The following is a 19,203-nucleotide window of genomic DNA, read 5'->3' on the forward strand; positions in this document are numbered from 1 at the left end:
CTCTACTTCTTCTCCCTCTCTCTCCTCCCCCCTTCTGATGTTCCAGGTCATCTACACAGACGGTCCACTCGTGTGTCACATCTCACACCTCCTGTCACGCCCCGTTACGCTCTCGTCACGCTCTGTCACGCCTGTCATCAGCCATATGACACCTCGGGTCCTCCCAACAACTCAGCCCTAAATTGTCCTGTGGCACGTGGCTCTCTCTCTCTCTTTATCTCTCTCTATCTCTCTCTTACCAAGACTGAAAACTGAGGAGAAACTGAGAATGACAGGAATTGTAAAACCGGAATCTTGGAATATTGGGAATTGCTGCTGAAGACATTTTTTCCCCGTGAGGAGGTAAAGGGAGGAGGGGAGATGATGGACAGTAAAGACGATGGTTCTCACATGAGTTTCTTAATGCCTGCATAATAATAACGTCACTGCATGTTATAGGTCTCTCTCATCTCTCTCTCTCTCTCTCTCTCTCACTCCTATCCCGTCCTCTCTAGTTACGCCTCTCTCTTCCAATCCCTCCTCAGTCCCTCCTACTCCTCCCACCTCTTTTCCCCTTAATCCCTCCTCTCCCTCTCCTTCTCTCCAACCTCTATCACTCAGCTCTCTTACCCCCCCCTTCTCACCCCCTCCCTACAACCCTCACTTTCCCTCCTCCAGTCCCCTAGCACACTCCCTCCCTCTCCCCTCCACTCGTCAGGCTCTCGTGGAAGGGTTGGTTGGCTGGCCACACCATCGTCGGTCTGCGGCGGATTTAAGCTTTTGGACAAATACCTCCTCAAATATCTAGTCCCGAAGGTCACATCAGTTTCCCGGGAAATTCCAGAGGGCGTCCCATAGTTGGAAGATGCAGGTACTGTGTTATAGAAGTTGACCTTGTTTTTTTTTTTTTGTTTTTTCTTTTACAGGATTAGCCCACCTGGACACACGTCAATGACCCAACTCGGGGCCTAGGGGGGCAAAAATTTAATAATGATAATAATAATAATAATAATAATAATAATAATTATAATAATAATAATAATAATAATAATAATAATTATAATTAGTTCATAATAAATATAATTTATAATACAAAAAATATACAAATTAAATAATAATAACAATAATAATAATAATAAAAACACTGATAATAATAAATGAAAAAAAAAAGATCAATAGTGATAAACGCTATATGTACTGTATGTTGTGTTGTCAAAGTAAGCGAAACAATTGAGACCCAGCAATTGTGTGTAAATGAGGCAAAAAGTCAGATGAGCAACCTAGGACTTGGTCACAATTTTTGCGATGCCATATCACAGCAGGGTCGACCATTAGACAACACATTATGCTTCCAATATCTTCCCAGGCGGTAGTACCTCCCCGTTTGATAGTAATGAGTTATTTAAAAAGTGTTGTAAATAACGTTGTATATGTAAGGTAGTAATGCGTTATTGAGGAGGTAAAGGAAAGATATTAACGCAGCCATACCTAAGATAGTAACGCGTTATAGCACAATTATTAGAATTAACAGAGACGACTTATAGTTAATACAGTACGAGGGAAACAATGTATTAAAGACTCAACGTTAATGACAGTCACAGTTTTCACGTACTAAAAATTTTAATAGTCATTGTACAAAACGTTTTCGAATGAGGGAAAGCATCAGAACACTCTCACATGGTAGCAAGATGTTGGTATGTTATCCTGTTCTCGCCCTAATGAAAGGAAGGCTTTAAAAGTAACACTGTGGTGAGATGTAGCTGTGTTATCGAGAAAAATATCATAAGTTTTACACTGATATGATGTTAAAATGTTCTGGAGAAAGAATCAACAGAAACACTATCTTAGATTGTAATTTGATGTAGTTAACGACAGTCTGGTCTTTAAGGTTTATAAACTAATAGAAGTAAAAAAACAAATTACAATGACAATGCAGAACTGATTGAAGCCCAAATAGTGGCCATGATGGAGGAGAAACAGATAAATAGTCCACGCTTACCAAACAGTCACAGATCTGATGGGTGGACGGCCGATTGGACCACTGGACGATTGGACCACTGGACGATTGGACCACTGGACGATTAGGCCACGGACTTTTGGGCCTTGGGACACGACCCCGGGATGTTTGGGCCATGGTGGTTAGGACGTTTAGGCCATGGTTCAAAGTAATCGTAAGAAATAGAAATTAGATTAAATTCAGTATATTGTCCTCCCACCTCTGTTGACTAAAGGAAACCATAGTTAGAATAGTAAACAATATCATCTGTATCTTGACATGTCTCCTGGTGGCGTGAAGGTTCCCAGGGGAATTATGGTGGATTATAATTTACCGGTTTGAATACAGTTGTCTGTCTTTTTTGTTTTATAACTTACATATCTTATATAAAACAGTAAGGTATAAATCCTATATTTTTCCTTGGTGTAAATCTCCATCATTGTGCGTAATAAAATCTCATGAACCAAACGTCCCGTGGCCCAAACGTCCGTCCACCGATCTAATCAGGAGCCAGAGTCATGACTGTAGATCTATCTGAGAGACACTGAGAGAGAAAATGCGTGTGATTATGTGGTGCTGGAGGGAAATTTCAGGAAAATCTGAGTCTCAGCCTAAAACCTGTATATTGAATGAGTGTAACAAGGGTGATCGTGTACCCCAGAGTGCGAGTGGGCACAGTAAAATCACAGAAGTGAGCATATCCATGGAATGGGATTGACATTATAGTGTAGACGCCATAAAGTAGTAGTAACAGGCGAGAAGCGACTCAGTCAATTTTACTGCCACTCACAAAAAAATATTTTGAGTAGTACCGCCAAATCACCGTAAAATATCAATGTGTTATGTGTGTTCAGAAATGTTATGCCTCAAGACACATCACATCTCCTACCTGCAACATGAGTGTGACATGTCAGAGATGAGAGATGTCATTACTGTAGGAAGCAGCGAGACAAAACATCTGTACTGTGGCCAGAATTTACTTCTTCATAAACTAAACTCCAAATTACCAAGAAAATAAGAACCTCTTAAAAAAGATGACGAAAGGTATGACGTTACCAAACAACAAATAAAAACAGAATCATAGAACAAGAGAGAAGTAATAAAATTAGAGACACGCGAGAGAGGGATGGGTTATGTTTACCAAGAGATGAATGAGTTAGCCCTAGAGGCGTCCCCCTGGTGGCGGGGGTGAGAACTAAGGTGCAACAGGAGGGGGGGGCGGGGGTGGCCAATTAGTTAGTTTTGTGTTGGACTTGTGTTTACTCGGAGATTTTCCTTCCCCTCCAACTCCCTCCCTCCCTCCATCCTCCTCTCTCCATCCTCGTCTCCCTCTACAATAATAAGTTCAAAGGTGGGATCTAACTTGAGGATGTCATGTTTATTTAATACTCAATTATAATAATACCTATTATAATTAGGCCTATAAGTATTATTGTTGGTAGTTTTTGTTTAAATTCATGGTTCTTCATCTCTCTTACACACGGTGACTTCTAGGACGCACCTCACTCATGTGCGAAGGGAACCAGTTCATCTTGACATACTTACCAGGATTGATTATTGTAAGAAGGTAATAGACAAGAATGTTACTATACATTCTCTGTACTCACCCCGACACACAGGTATCGTGAGACCCGACGTTGAGAGTATAGATATTACTTAAAAGGTCAATAATGGAACCTGACGCTCAACGCAATCTGGGTTTATCATTAAGTGGCTTCCGTATTGTGAAAGTTGCTGGCTCTGACAACGATGAATACCATACACAATTACTCAATAATGTTAAAGAGTCAGGCTTTCGAGTCAAGTGTCAAACCGTCATTACCTGAATCACGAGGAACCCTGTCAACATTTCATTACTTAGTGTTCCTATACTCTGTGTTTACAAACCCCAAAGAGAGAGATTTGATGAAGCCTTGTAAACAAAAAGACCCTTAAGACTAGTTATTTAATGAAGAAAATTATATTTAACTACCGTGTGTATGATCACTCCTACACTAACGCAGCTCTAACCAGTTGTGTTGTTTTGGTCACTCATGTAAGCAGGTAACAAAGTCAGTCAGATGATGTATGCAATAAACAAGAGTCCTTTGATGTTGCTAATCAAAATATATCTTACCTGTTTAACCTGAGTCTCGGCCCGTTAAGGTAATCTCGGGATAGGATTGGATCGTTTCATCACTAGTGTAAGTACGGAATTTCTTATCCAAGCCTATAACCCAGTAGACGTTATTTTCTACCCCCCCCCTCCCCTTTATCCTACCCTAGAATTTCCTTTAAGTGAGTCCTAAATCCACCTTTTCAACCCTAAAAAAAAAATCCATTATGTGGTTTTTTCAGTAACGCTCGACTATGGTATATGTTTTTAATTCTTCTTCTTTCTTCTCATTATTCTCCTTTTCCATCTCATGTTTCTTTTCTATCCTCTTTTATTTTCCATTCCCTTCTCTTTCTCCCCTTCCTCCACCTCACTGCCTTCCTCCTCCTCCTCCTCCTCAATCTTCTTTCTTATCTCCTCTTCCTTCCTCCTTCCCTTCATGTCAACACCATTCATTTCCTCCCCATCCTACTTTATTTACACCTCCTCCTTTCTCTTATTCTCCACTCTATCACCCTCTTCCGTCTCCTCCTCTACCCCTCCTTCCTTTTCTCAATCTTATTTCTCTTTCTCCTCTTACTCTTTCTTATCCTTCCTGTTTCCTGTGCTCCTCCTGTCACACAAGCCACCCCCCCCCCCTCACAAGCCTTTGAGCAAACAAGGGGAGGTAGAGAGAGGGGAAGAGGTCAGCTGAGAGGTCAGGTCAGGTCAGGTCAGGTCAGGCAGTGTTTCCTCAGTACTGTACCCTGGTTATCCTTGTTGGTCAAGAAGCCGCTAGAGTGACCGATATCTGAGGCATGTGTGTTGTGGTAGGTTAGGTTATGCTCTAGTAATAATAATAATAATAATAATAATAATAATAATAATAATAATAATAATAATAATAATAAATAATAAAATAATACTACTAATAATAATAATAAACCGGATAAGTAGAACTCTTGTTTGTCATTATTTGATAGGGATGCTGACTGTGAGTAATAATGTCTGGGAACTTGAATGGAGAAATGAATATGGAATTGGTCGTAAATATATAAAGATACTCTCCCAATAAGTTATCAGTAATGTATGTGTAGTCCATCTGTGCGCAGTGATACTTGACAACATTTTACTTATTGATGAAGAGTGTATATGAGAGCCTGGTATACGCACTCAAGACACACACACACACACACACACACACACACACACACACACACACACACACACAGGAAATTATAAACACACCCTCTAATTATATAAATTATTAAATGCCACCCTACAGGAACATCGTCCCACACAGAAATTATAATGAGACATAGACGCCACGCATGAAGGGGCAGGGCACACCGCCCCCCTCCCTCCACTATTAACATATATGCAAAACGCGGTAATTATAACCCCGTGAGACCTGCAACTCTGATCCACCAAAACTACAATCAACATTCTAGAAAATCCTTCATAAACTCTCATTTTTAATACCCATAATATTTCCGGTTAAATCTCAGCTAAATAAATTCACTCGTTAACGTTTGAAAATCCCCCCAAATTGGACTTCATTCGGTTGAAGGGAGGCAATAGGCCTATGATAACTTCACTACGACGAGGCACCTCCCTGTTGGTGGCGGTCACACGGTGGAAGCCTCGCTGGGCAGGGATTAAGAACTTGCCCAAATAAATATTATAATCGGTCCAGGTGAATTAAATTCCCGCCGACACTGTGGCCAACTAAGATTCACCGTCAGGGCGCCCAGCTGCGTCTGTGTACGGGGCTGTACTGTATAGTCCTTATTACAGACAGTTAGTGTGTTGTAATTTTCCTCCACTAAAATTACGTAGAGTTAATAAATATTTTCGCTTTATTCATATTCCTCTTCGTTCCCTTTTCTTACATAATTTCGTTTTGTTGGGGATACAAATTCGCCTGTGAAGTTTCGTTCATTCAGTATTTTTTGTCGATTTTTTCGAACTTTATTTAATCGGGTTTTTGTTTTTTTGCTGTGTATTGTTTTTTACTGATTGTGTGATGTTGGAGCTATGAGACGATGCGCTTTAACTAACTAGCACTAAACACACACATACACACACACACACACACACACACACACACACATATATATATATATATATATATTTGTGTGTGTGTGTGTGTGTGTGTAGTGATGAAAGTCGTCCCTCCCCGTTTCCGCAGTCTTCTACCCGCAAGATACAGCAAGGACTCAACCCTTCCCTTCGGTGAATAATAAATCGCGTCAGAAGGCGTCGGCAAGGGGATCCACTCATCCCTCTGTTTTTTTTACCCAATGACGAAGTAGCTCACTAACAGCCTATCGAGTGAACGCAACATGTGGCTCTTGGATGACGACACTCTGGCGGGTTCGGCGGAGTCGGTTTAAAAGGACATCAGTCGAGTGATGGCTGAGGGAGGTGCACTGGGCCTCACCCTAACCACTTCCAAGAGTGAAATCGTGTCAGCTGATGAGAACACCACGAGACGAGTGAGGAACGTCCTGCAAGACGCTCACAATATCCACCCGACCAATAGCGTCTTACTCGGGTCACCACTGGGTATATGATTCCTGTTGTACTCAAAGTAATCTGTCCGACTTGAAAATGGTAGAGGAGAGAACAGATCACCTGGATGTCCACGATGCCCTGTATCACCTAAAGTGCTTCTCTATGCCCAGAGTGGCATACTTCCTCAGGTATGCACCAACGTTAGACAGACACATGCTGGGAGAGTAGGATGAGTTTCTTAGAGCCATGTTGACGAAGACCTTGAGCTTCCTTGGAAGACTCCCAGTTGGCGTACACAAAGTCTCTCTGATCGCATTGTCAACATTTCTTTCATCCTGTGTGGCATCAGACGAAATGGTCAGGAAGATCGTCCCAGAACACCTGCGACGGCTACAAGAGTAATGACTCAAGGTTCAGGAAGGCAGCCACTCGGTGGGAGACCGTAACATCTCAAGCACCTAAACTAACGCCATCAAAAGACAGAAAATAAATTTTGTGGGACCAACCGATCGTGTATAGAAGAATGTCCTGAACTTGCTTGAGAGAGGGAGAGAGCACCAAATGACCTACAGAGAACACGTTTGCAGACAGTGAATGGTCCTCAGGCCGGGGACGTCCTCCTGGCCACCCCAAACTCCTCTCTAAGCACCGGCCCCAATCTCCAGGCCCTCCGTGTTGGAATAGCCATCGTCCTGTGGCCCTTATCCACACTGCTCACAAGTTTATCTGCCGCAACGAACGGGCAGACCAACACGACAGCCACCCTCTCGTATGTGGAAAATCCAGGGGTTGGCATGTGAGGCACTACTAAGTAAATGACGTCATCAAGAAGAGTTTAACAACTGCGGACTGCCTAACACAAAAAAATGCAGGTAAATAGTTCTGATAATAAGTGTCCAAACGGAATCACGATGACCCTCTGAAAGCTGGTGTGGGAGTACACCTGTGCTTTATCTTGGCTGCCACTTACCTTCACCCCAGTACAGCTGGAGCGGGGAGGACAGCAAAGGTTTAGGGGAAACCAGGAGATAAAATACACGAACCTTATCTTTCAGTACTGATTTTTTTCAATTGGTTCAGAAACAATGTGAGTCTAGAACACCAAGGCCCTGAAGTTCCTGAAAGAGCTGGGTATCAGGTCTTTCAAACCACCGGAGGCACCAGATCATCAAGCTACTTGTTCCAGCGCCTCAGCATAACAATCTAGAGAGAGAACACTTGCTGCATACTGGGCTCTCGTTCCTCGCCTGAGAAGCTCGAGGGAATCTTCGAATTGGGAAGAGTAAAGGTGATTGTAGGAAAAAAATTATATAACTCATGTAAAATTCTTAAAAAAAACAATACAGGTAATGGTAGAAAACAATATCTACCCAGATTTATGGGAAAATAAACTCATTTTTCGTGAACGATCTTTATTCCTTTCTCTGAAGCGAAAGGTCCCCAAAACACATTTAAATAGAACAAGAAAAGTCGTGTGTACAAGTACATAGAGTGACAGACAGACCGAATAAACAGAGTAATCAGAAAGCGAACATAAAAACAGCAGGAGTGGCGGACAAGCACAGGGCCGTCGGTGGCCGCCAGACAGAGGTAAACAAGCACTCACACCGTTCATTAACCTACCCGCCAATCACAACACTCCGCGCTGCTTCAATAATTATGACTTGATCTTACATTAAAATATATCTCCTTTTTTAATACCATCAGTGAAAATATAATTATATAACAATCAAATTTTAATATTATTAAAATTAAGAACTTTCAAATGCCTAATATATAATTTGGTATCAATTAAAGTAACTAATTCAGACTTGCAATTATTTTAAATCGCAAAAAAAAATGTTAACCAACCAAATTATTTTATAGTAAATATCATTTATTTTGATATTAGTACTAGTTTTATATGATCTTAAAAGAGTTATTTCCATTTAAATTGTTGTATTATATAAATATTGCAAATTGAAGACAATTCTACAGTATAATGACGTCTAGAAACTGTTGTTGAGGATGACTAGTGTTATTAAATGAACTGTTTCTTGCTACGCTTAAGATTTTGTTGGATAATAATAATAATAATAATAATAATAATAATAATAAATAATAACAATAATAATAATAATAATAATAATAATAATAATAATAATAATAATAATAATAATAATTAGAGGAAAAATGCAATCAGAGGAAAATAGATAATAGTCAAGATTCTACTAGTAATAATAGATATAACACTTGACAAAAGTATTCTGCATATTGCATTGCCTTTAAGATTCTCGGGCTTTTAATTTTAATTTCATGTTTTCATCGGTATAGACAGTGTTTGACAAGTCAGCTCTCGACGTTCTTGTATCCAGCATCTTCAGTTCAAGTGTTTGTATTGTAAGGCATCGTGAGGCCTGAGAAGTGACATCTACAACTCTAACTCCCGCTGCCTTATACTGTATTGTACTGTATATTGATATCACAAATTCAGTTCTTAGCAATAGATTTTATATATCACTCATACACACACACATATATATATATATATATATATATATATATATATATATATATATATATATATATATATATATATATATATATATATATATAAACCAAGCAAAAGCAGATCAATTATACCTAAGTATGACACATCTCTAGAGCACACACCAGGGATGGTAATCAGTAATTTACCACACTCACAAAATCAATGTATTTATATAAAAGTAAAATTCTTCATCACTATTACACCCACTAAAACCCTGGCCAGACCCCCTGCCACATCTGCGACATCCACCAGGCCTGAATTCCCAGATTTCTGTACGCAAATTTCTCCCCCAAATGATGACGTGAGGACGCATTTAGCTGGCTCATTCAAGCTGTCACATAAGAATTTATACCAAAAATAGCGTCAACATTGCACTGACACTTTCCCGTAACTAGACGCCTTTTCTTAACCCAAGTTAAGGGGGAAAATTTTATGTACGAATCTCTGAACATACACAAGCTTTCTCTCTCTCGTCTACACAGGACGGGGTCTGACTATTACAACATGGTCGACGGCAGGGAGGCGGGGCGCTGACGGGAACAGCGGGGGGTCGGAGGGAACAACGGGAGGGGGAGGGAGTGGAAGAGCAGCAGCTGACTCATAGCATATGGCGTGGCCTGGGTTGCCGAATGGCCGTCTATTTTTAGACTTATGCATCTCGTTATGGAAAGATTATAAGAATATGTACTAAAGGTGATATTGCTGGAGTCATCATGATTTTTTAATAATACGTAAATGTTAAAATTTATTAAAATAAAAATGATGATGGAAGTCAAACTACATTTTACATCATGTGCAGCTAAATAAATATCGATAGCAATATTTTACGACGATGCTTTGAAAATGTTGTTATCAAGTGGTGACATAACCTATCATAACATATCTCCCAAGTAGTATTAAATATTTAGCCATCGGGTGAAATAATCTGGGGTGCCTAATTTTCATGTGGTCTCATACACTTTATTGACAGTACAAATGCTTGTTATCTATGTATTTATTTTCCTGATTATATTTGGCGATATTAGTATTGAGATAAATATTGTTTGTATATTAATTGTTTGCGTGTGGTTATTTAGCCGTGTAATTATTCAACCTGGTTTTCATTATTATTTTCTCAGTGGTTTAATATTTTTATTTATAAACTTAGAGTTATAGTGTTAGTTAATATCATAAAGATGTGAGACAGTATTGAGATGTGAGGTATATGTTCAGCACTCAGCACTAGAACGCTTGAATATGTATATAAAGCTTATTTTGACAGTCACTATAGGAGGTGCGGTACGACTTATTCCACCTTTATGTCAAATACTGTGTTGTTTTGAGTTTTTGTCGTTGTTGGACCAGTGTATTACTAACCTTGCTACGCGCTTAAAGACCTTCGTTGTTGAAGCTCAGTAATAACATTATAACAAAACAGTACTCAGTCACCACAGTTTAATATCAGTTTACCGCTAGATATATTAAATGAGGACTGATAATATAATATTTTTCAGAATGTAATATCGTTCAAATTATATAACTTTCTTAATATATAATAACTTAGACGAATTTGAAAGTTTTCATTATATCTTCCAAAATATATTTCACGTACTTAAAGGCCTTGGTTGACCCACGAAGAGAACATAAGACAATGGTAAGAAATATGAATCTTTCCTTCAGCTAGACACTTAATCATCTTTCATACAATTAGACTAAAAATTCCACCTTCATACACTCCTTTATTGAGACTAATTTCCGCATCATTTATCCCTTCCCTCGACACTAATTCCACTGCAACACTTGTACTAATTCACTCTACGCTCATTAGGTTAGGTCAGGTAGGTTATATTACCATTAAAATTTTTAATCTGGTGAAATAAGCTTGGGGACTAATCTTATCGGGTGATCCGTCATGATTTTTAAATGTTGTTGACTAGTGTATTTACAAGCCTAGAATATTCACTTAAAAGCCTAAGTGATAGAAGCGCAGTAACACGTTATAAAAAACCTGCACTAAGTTTCACACAACTCTTCAATGTTACTTTTATCAGAGACACCACGAAATGAATTTGTTCAGGTGCTTCACTTGCCAGGGTAATTAAGTCTGGTTTACTATAAGACCATAAAAATGTTTCTGTAACAAATTACCTTCCTGTATAACAAACACATTAAAATCAGTTTTATTTGTTGATTTACTAGTTAATTACTTAAAGACGATTTATTCGTGCTTTCTGTTTCCTGCATATTATATTTAACTATGCATATATATATATATATATATATATATATATATATATATATATATATATATATATATATATATATATATATATATATATATATATATATATATATATATATATATATATATATATATATATCATCGCTTAAGGATAATAAATATATTAGTCATCTTTTGCCTTATTTTATGTACTTTACTACACATCATTTTGCTAATAATCTTAGGCGTGTTGGTGTAACAGACTTGTTGTACAGTACGTTCTTGTATTATTAACAGTATTATCGTACTTAAAACTATCGTTAGTAATGATATTCCTCGCTGTTAGTATTATGAGTATTCTATAAAGTTCCTTTAATAATGTCTGCATTATTGTCTCTAAATATTGTATTCTTAAATATTATTGATATTTCGAAAATATGAACTAGTTTGTAATATTTTCCAAAATATGTAGATAAATCTGAAAATATAATCTGGACGACTTGCAGACAATATCGGTGGGAGGTCGGAGAGAAGGTGTTGTGAAGTGTTTCCTGTCAGTGTTATTAGTGGTTGTCGGTACACCTGTGTGTATAATACAACTTGTAAACAATTGAAAAAGTCCGTCTGAAAATAGGTTGTGTATGTTGCCTTTAGTTGTAGGTACATCAACCGCCATCACTGTCATCTAAACCTTTAGTCTATACAACATAACCACAACTAAAATGTTGATGTTTAATGTTTGTACTTAAAAACTTTATACATGTTGATGTGTAGTCATACAGTATAACATCAAGATTCATCAACAAAAAATTTATCGCTGTTGTTTTTCATAAATGTGGCAGCTGGCGGGGCGAGTAAAGCCTCGTTAACTCAAGTTTAATTCCTTTAACAAATAACTTTAAGAATAAAAATAACGAATTCAGTAATAATTATGTTTTTTTTAAATAATCCCAATATTATATTTCTAGTAACTGAACGCTAAATAGTACGACACATTCAGTATATAGTTGTAACCCCAGGATTCTATTAAAATAAATGAGTACACTTTAGGTTAACTTATATTTAACGATCACCCTCTTTAGTTTCTATGATTAAATACTTTCTATATCATCTTAATCGTCTCTACGTAACACCATCAAATGTTATAATCTTCTCCAGTGCCAGATTTTATGACAAAAACAAACATTGGTATTAAATTTGACACCGACATTTGCAGTTTGGTCCACACACTCCAAGATGTCCTCTCATCCTACACTAAACTTGAGTTGAAATCCACAGAATATATTAATGTGACATCTAAGAGTTATTTTTATAGATTATGTTATATTATTTCTTATACGTCAATCATTATCAAGTTTAATACGTATCTGTGTATGACTGTCCGACAAACATTTCTTCTTCTTCTTCTTCTTCTTCTTCTTCTTCGAGTCTTCCTTTTCCACACAGTTATCGGTTCGCATCTTCCTCTCTTGTTATTCCCGTCTCTTATATAAATCCTCTTCAACCACATCTCTGAAAATTTCTAACGTGTGAATTAACTCCCAGGTATTAGAAAAATAAAAAAAATATTCTACCACGCTAAGATGCCATGTCAAAATTAATACGGAGACACATACAAGATATATATATATATACTAGTCCGTGTTTATACTTAGGTCGTTTCTTTTAAATATCAATTCGCATTAGTTAAATATTTCAGTTGTGCTCATAGATTACACTTTCAAACCGTCCAGGAAAATTATGTATGAATCTTTAGTGTGCTGATACGTGTCCAGTAGAGTACCTAACACATTCCCCACGTGCACAGTACAGTACCTAACACATTCCCCACGTGCACAGTACAGTACCTAACACATTCCCCACGTGCACAGTACAGTACCTAACACATTCCCCACGTGCACAGTACAGTACCTAACACATTCCCCACGTGCACAGTACAGTACCTAACACATTCCCCACGTGCACAGTACAGTACCTAACACATTCCCCACGTGCACAGTACAGTACCTAACACATTCCCCACGTGCACAGTACAGTACCTAACACATTCCCCACGTGCACAGTACAGTACCTAACACATTCCCCACGTGCACAGTACAGTACCTAACACATTCCCCACGTGCACAGTACAGTACCTAACACATACTTTTCAACACAGCCCCACATGTACAGTATACAGCCCTTTAGCATCACACATATCCAGTTTACCTCACAGAGTATACGTGGGAGATCGGCGTTATACGATATAATAACAGTGAGTCTACAGTACATAATATAACAGCCATAAAACAATGGAAATCTTCGTGTATGGTTTTAATGCTAAGTAGATAAGTAAGTGAAATGAAGCAAAACAATATCATTACAGAGTTAGCGATACGTTGGGTTTACATCACGCCAAAGCAAAGTGTTGGAAGTGATAATAATTGTAAAGTTGTGTCATATAGAAAACTGTCGGAATGATAATGTGTTTTATATTTTACTGTACAGGAGAAAAACCTTATTTGGCATGACACTTTTTTATTTTAAAGACATACGGGAAATTACATTAGGCCTCTGTTGAGATATCCTGGACTCCCTAATCAAGCTGTTCTTATACGTCATAAAACAATAATAATATTATACTTCATGTAATATAAGTTAATTCATCTACTTCAAATTCAAGGTTTATTCTTCTGAACTAAATAATAAAAAAAAAAACTTCTAATTTGTATTTATGGAAATTAAGTATTTTTCCGAACCTTCTGAGCATTATTTTAATCTTTATTGAAACTACAGAGAAACAATACTTGCAGGAGGTATCTTTAAGTTTCAATAATATTAAAATACAATCAAGGGCACTAGTTTTCGATGATTAAGATTAAATATTTTTAGATAGAAATATTTTGTTTTAGGCTCGTGGCGCAAAATAATACTGAATAAAATACGAAAAACCGTTAACAGAGTTCAGTTCAGAGTTCAGAGTTCAGTTCAGAGTTCAGAGTTCAGAGTTCAGTTCAGAGTTCAAAATACGTGTTGCCAGTGGCGAGAAATAATTAAATGGCCGAAGGATGAATTGTCTGGTCATCAGTAGTTACCTTCCTAATAGAGAATTCACAGTAATCAATATTATTATATGAAATTAGTTTTGGCCAGAAGGATCTTAATTATAATTCAGAATTCAAGCAGTACAAGCAAGTTATTATTTTTATTGAAGTTTTTGATAGGTTCTAAACAGTGAAATTAAAATGTAATGTAGAAAATGAACGCTTCCAAGATTTTTGACACTGAAAAAATAATATACAATAAAATTCCCATTTAATTTGTTGTCGATGAAAATTCCTGTAGTTACTAATTCTTTTGTAAATGTTACGGCTGTGACTAAACAATACAGATATAAACGCATAAAACAAATCCTTATAAATTTTGACTTTTTATCTGTTAATTTTGTAATGATAATATCAACATAATAATTCTAGAGGAAACATACAGTTAGAGTTAAGTAATGGTCGGACTCATACTAGGGCTACTCACAACGCTTTTATGGTCTATGTTCTTCCATATACCTAATAATCAACCTTTATAATCATAAGTTAACCTGTTATCAAATAATACTAAATTTTTATTAATACTTGCAGCAATAATAGTAACAATTATTACAATAATAACAACAGTGTCAACAACAGCACTAATAATAATAATAATAATAATAATAATAATAATAATAATAATAATAATAATAATAATAATAACAATAATTTCATTTAGACATAGACGTGGGACTACAAGATCTGTGTTCAACGTGTTCCTCTATTTCGATTTAAAATACCAGTACTCAGATATTAATTTAGAAGAAAAATAACTATAGTTTGTACAGATATTCCGAGGCTAGTAAGGCTATTAAAATAACACTGTTAGAGTAAAATAGCATCATTAAAGTAAAAGAGACAATTGTATAATATTTGAACTAAAATAAATACATAAATAACGATTCATGTTTATCAATGACCAAGGACAGCTACAAAATATAGCTTTAAGAATGAACAATAGCTGAGAAAATAAGGTATTGTAGATGGGTTATAGCTTAGTGAGAGAGAAAATAATAATAAAAGTATAATCCTAATAAACAGGAAAAATCACATAATTGGGAATAATACCTAAACGAGACATAAATGACCGGAAGGAAAGAATATAATAATCATAGTATAAAATAAACAAGACTAAAAAATAATGACCATGAGATCAAAATATTCTAAGAAATATAACATAATTAATAACACTAAGTGAACAACCTAACCTTTGCATATAATAATAACAATAACTGAACAAAATATTAAAAACCATATTAACTGAACAAAATATCATATCTGAACGAACAACTCTTTAAGAAATCAAAACATACGTGAACAAAATGAACAACAGATTTACCACACACAATATCAAAAGCTACATGAAAAAAAAAAAAGCGATGACAAAAATGTAAATTATTTGAAGCCACAACAATTTCAGCTTTAAACTCGGGTAAGGAAAAATACATTGAAAATACTATCGACATTACTCAGTTCGGATAAAAATAAAATTTAACCCCCAAAATACACAAATGATTTTAATCCTTTGAAATCTTTAATAATTGATGACAAATCTTTTTTTTTTTAGCTTTTGAACGATAATTAAATTCCTTAGTTCCTATTATACACTAATTAAATACAGTAATATATGACTTCTATATTATAATTGGTTTTACTCGTTGTTCGGCTATTTTAGAGAAAAATGAACTACATGTAATATCTTAAAGCAGATTTTTGTGACTATAACGTGGGTAATATACTTGGTTATATGTACGAAAAAAAAGAGTAAATACATATTTATATAATGTCTATAACATGTAGTATTGAATGTCTTTAATTATTCATTGTTAAATATAGAAATCTTATAGCGAATACATGAACTTGATACAAGGAAGTACAGTATGTGTGGATATTGTTGTGTTTCTTAGGTCTTTCTTGTTGCTTCCTACATAATCATCTCAGTCTTTGTATTTCTCAGGGTTTTTGTAATCCTTTATCCCCCACACAAACGAGTATACATTATAACATTAACATATGGTTAAATTATTAGACGTTGTTAACAATCTAACAACGGAAAGAATATGTCTCAATTAAAAATTTATGTGTGGAAATAGAGACGTTGAAGTGTCATGATATATTACAACAACAACTGGATTATTTACAGAGGATGGAAGGCACAGTAGTTGCGAGGACCCATAACTCTTAGTGTGTGAAGGACTAGTTTGTATATTGAGGCAAAACGCAAGAAATATATTTACCATGTTCAATATATACGAGAAAACGAACATTATATCAACACAATAAAGCACAGCACTTTGGTATATTCATTACAAGACGAAACGAGAGGAAATATCCATGCTCCTGTAATATGCGGAAGATGATATATGAAACTATACCATGAACGAGGACCTAAAAAAAAAAAACTTGCTTTACCACAAATGATATAGAAAACAAAACAAGGAAGAGTGACCCCCACGGCCTTACAATATTTAACAGCATAGCAGGAGGAAATAGTCGTAGATTGTAGGAGAAAGTAAGAAGAGAATGAGGAGGAAGAAGGTTTGCCAGGTGACGGACGAGCGTCAAACACAGACCTGACAGAGACATGAGACATCAGTCCTCACTAATCGATTATAAAAACTAACCGCCTAAACTCCAGAGGGCCTTTCCTTCCTCCCCGCCCCATATACTCTAAGATTTGTATGTTCAATTATTATACTGGACTCCATAACTGGCCTACATAACAACACAAAAAGTAAAGTATAGTGTAACTTCTGAGGTTATTTTGGAATACGATCGTCGTGTTTGTGAGTTAAGTGAGGCTGGCAGATGCGTTCTCACAACTCCAGCTTGAGGGAAGGTTGAACGAACGCGCCTCACAGAAACCGGATTCAAAGATCTTCAGACCAAATTTGTCCCCCCGTTTAGTACTCATTTCCGTTCATGTGCCTCGAGATGTGTCGCTTAGATATTCATATTTAGGGAGGGAGTGAGGGAGAGAAGACACCAGAATGATAGCAGATGATGACAAAAACGATGGCAGGACAGAAAATTTGTGTCCCTTGTCCGGCTGGGCCCCCAAAGGCTTGAGATAAGTGGCCCCTCATGTACCCGGAGGCCACACAAAGAAAACTGACGCTAGCATAACAAACCCCCCGATTCAATATGGCGGACTGAATGCATGTGGCTAGCGGAGTCTCTGTATTTCTTTGTCGCTGCTGGAAAAAGAATTTCACCTCCTTTGTAAATCAGTTCTGTATATCGAATGATATCGGAAATGTTTAATGGAAATTTATATATGCTGAAGGTAATGTTTTTTTTTTTTATCTCCAAAACACACTGACTCAACGCTATTTCGAAGTGAAATTTTCGAGCGAGGAAAGTCGAAATAATGACCGCGTTCCCCCAAAACACCCCATCAAGGGCCAAAAATATTCTGGGAAAATAAACGCTACATAACGAAAAAGGTCCATAAAAAAGAAACAGTGGGCATCTCTTGGCGGCTTGTAATAACAGGGCCGACGCCGACCGCTAAATACGCCATTGTCAGCCTTTGTGCGCTATTGTGGAGCTATTAACTGGCTCCCGGACCAGTGCGGGTCGCTCGCTCCTGCTTTTAGATATTTGGGAGGGTTCTGGTCGAGAAATGAACAGCAGGAATGCTTCTGTTTGCTTTATTGATCCGGAATCGATGTTATGTGTCCCATCCCCCACCACCCCCTCCCCTCTTGTTAGGAAATGTTGAACACTGTCTGTCTGTCTGTCTGTCTTTGCTGTCGTGGTGGGGTAGAGTTGAGAGGGAGGGAGGGATGGAGGGAGGAGGAAGAGGTGGGGGATGTCACCTGGGTTGTTCACTTGCACTCGGCGTGAAAGTGTTGGACGACGACCATATGTTGATGTAGATGTGGTATTGTGGAGTATAATACAAATATACGCACATACACGAACGTACACACATACACACACACACACACACATCTACTACCACCCGAGATAACCTCATCCGAGAATTGCTGTTCGACACCACAACCGCATCCAGCCCATAAGAGCACGTACTGATCTCTATAAGAACAGCCCAGTCCCAACCACTGTAAAAATTATCAATAACTTGTAAGCAACCAGTGTATTCACTCCCAGTCATTCTTACCTTTTTGCACTGTCACTATGTTGAAATGCCCTGTAGTATAACCTTCTCCCCACCTAGTTATTATAACTATATCATATTTATATCACCTATGTTATTTGTATATTATTTGTTTATCAAGAGACCCATTCCCCAATTATGCATCTGTATATTTTCATCCGGCTGCCATGCTCTTTCAATAAACCGCTAATTATTATTAATATTATTATTACACACACACACACACACACACACACACACACACACACACAAACACACACACACACACACACACACACACACACACACACACACACACACACAAACACACTCCCTGACAATCTGTACCTAGTGTTACACATATTACATAATCTAATATACATTCTTATTACGTTACACTCAGACACCGATGTACTATACACCATGAACAGTAGCAGACAAAATTCCCTGAACAATTGACACTATCTGGTATCTACTTATAGGCCAGTTATATTCGTATATGATTGGTTAATATCTAATAACGCTGCTTTTCATGAACATAGTATGTCAGAACCACAAAATGTAAAAACAAAAAACTTCCTTAATACAAAGAAAGGCCTCAGAAAATGCGTTAAAATTCCAATCCCTTTCACCTAATGATCCTCAAGTACCTACATGCCAGATACTGTCAATGTCCAGGGAAGTTTGTCAGCTACTGTACAGTACATAGTGTAGAGTAGAGTTCAATTCTTGGCCTGTGC

Source organism: Homarus americanus, unplaced genomic scaffold, assembly GCF_018991925.1.
Source record: "Homarus americanus isolate GMGI-L3 unplaced genomic scaffold, GMGI_Hamer_2.0 scaffold51859, whole genome shotgun sequence".
NCBI lineage: Eukaryota > Metazoa > Arthropoda > Malacostraca > Decapoda > Nephropidae > Homarus > Homarus americanus.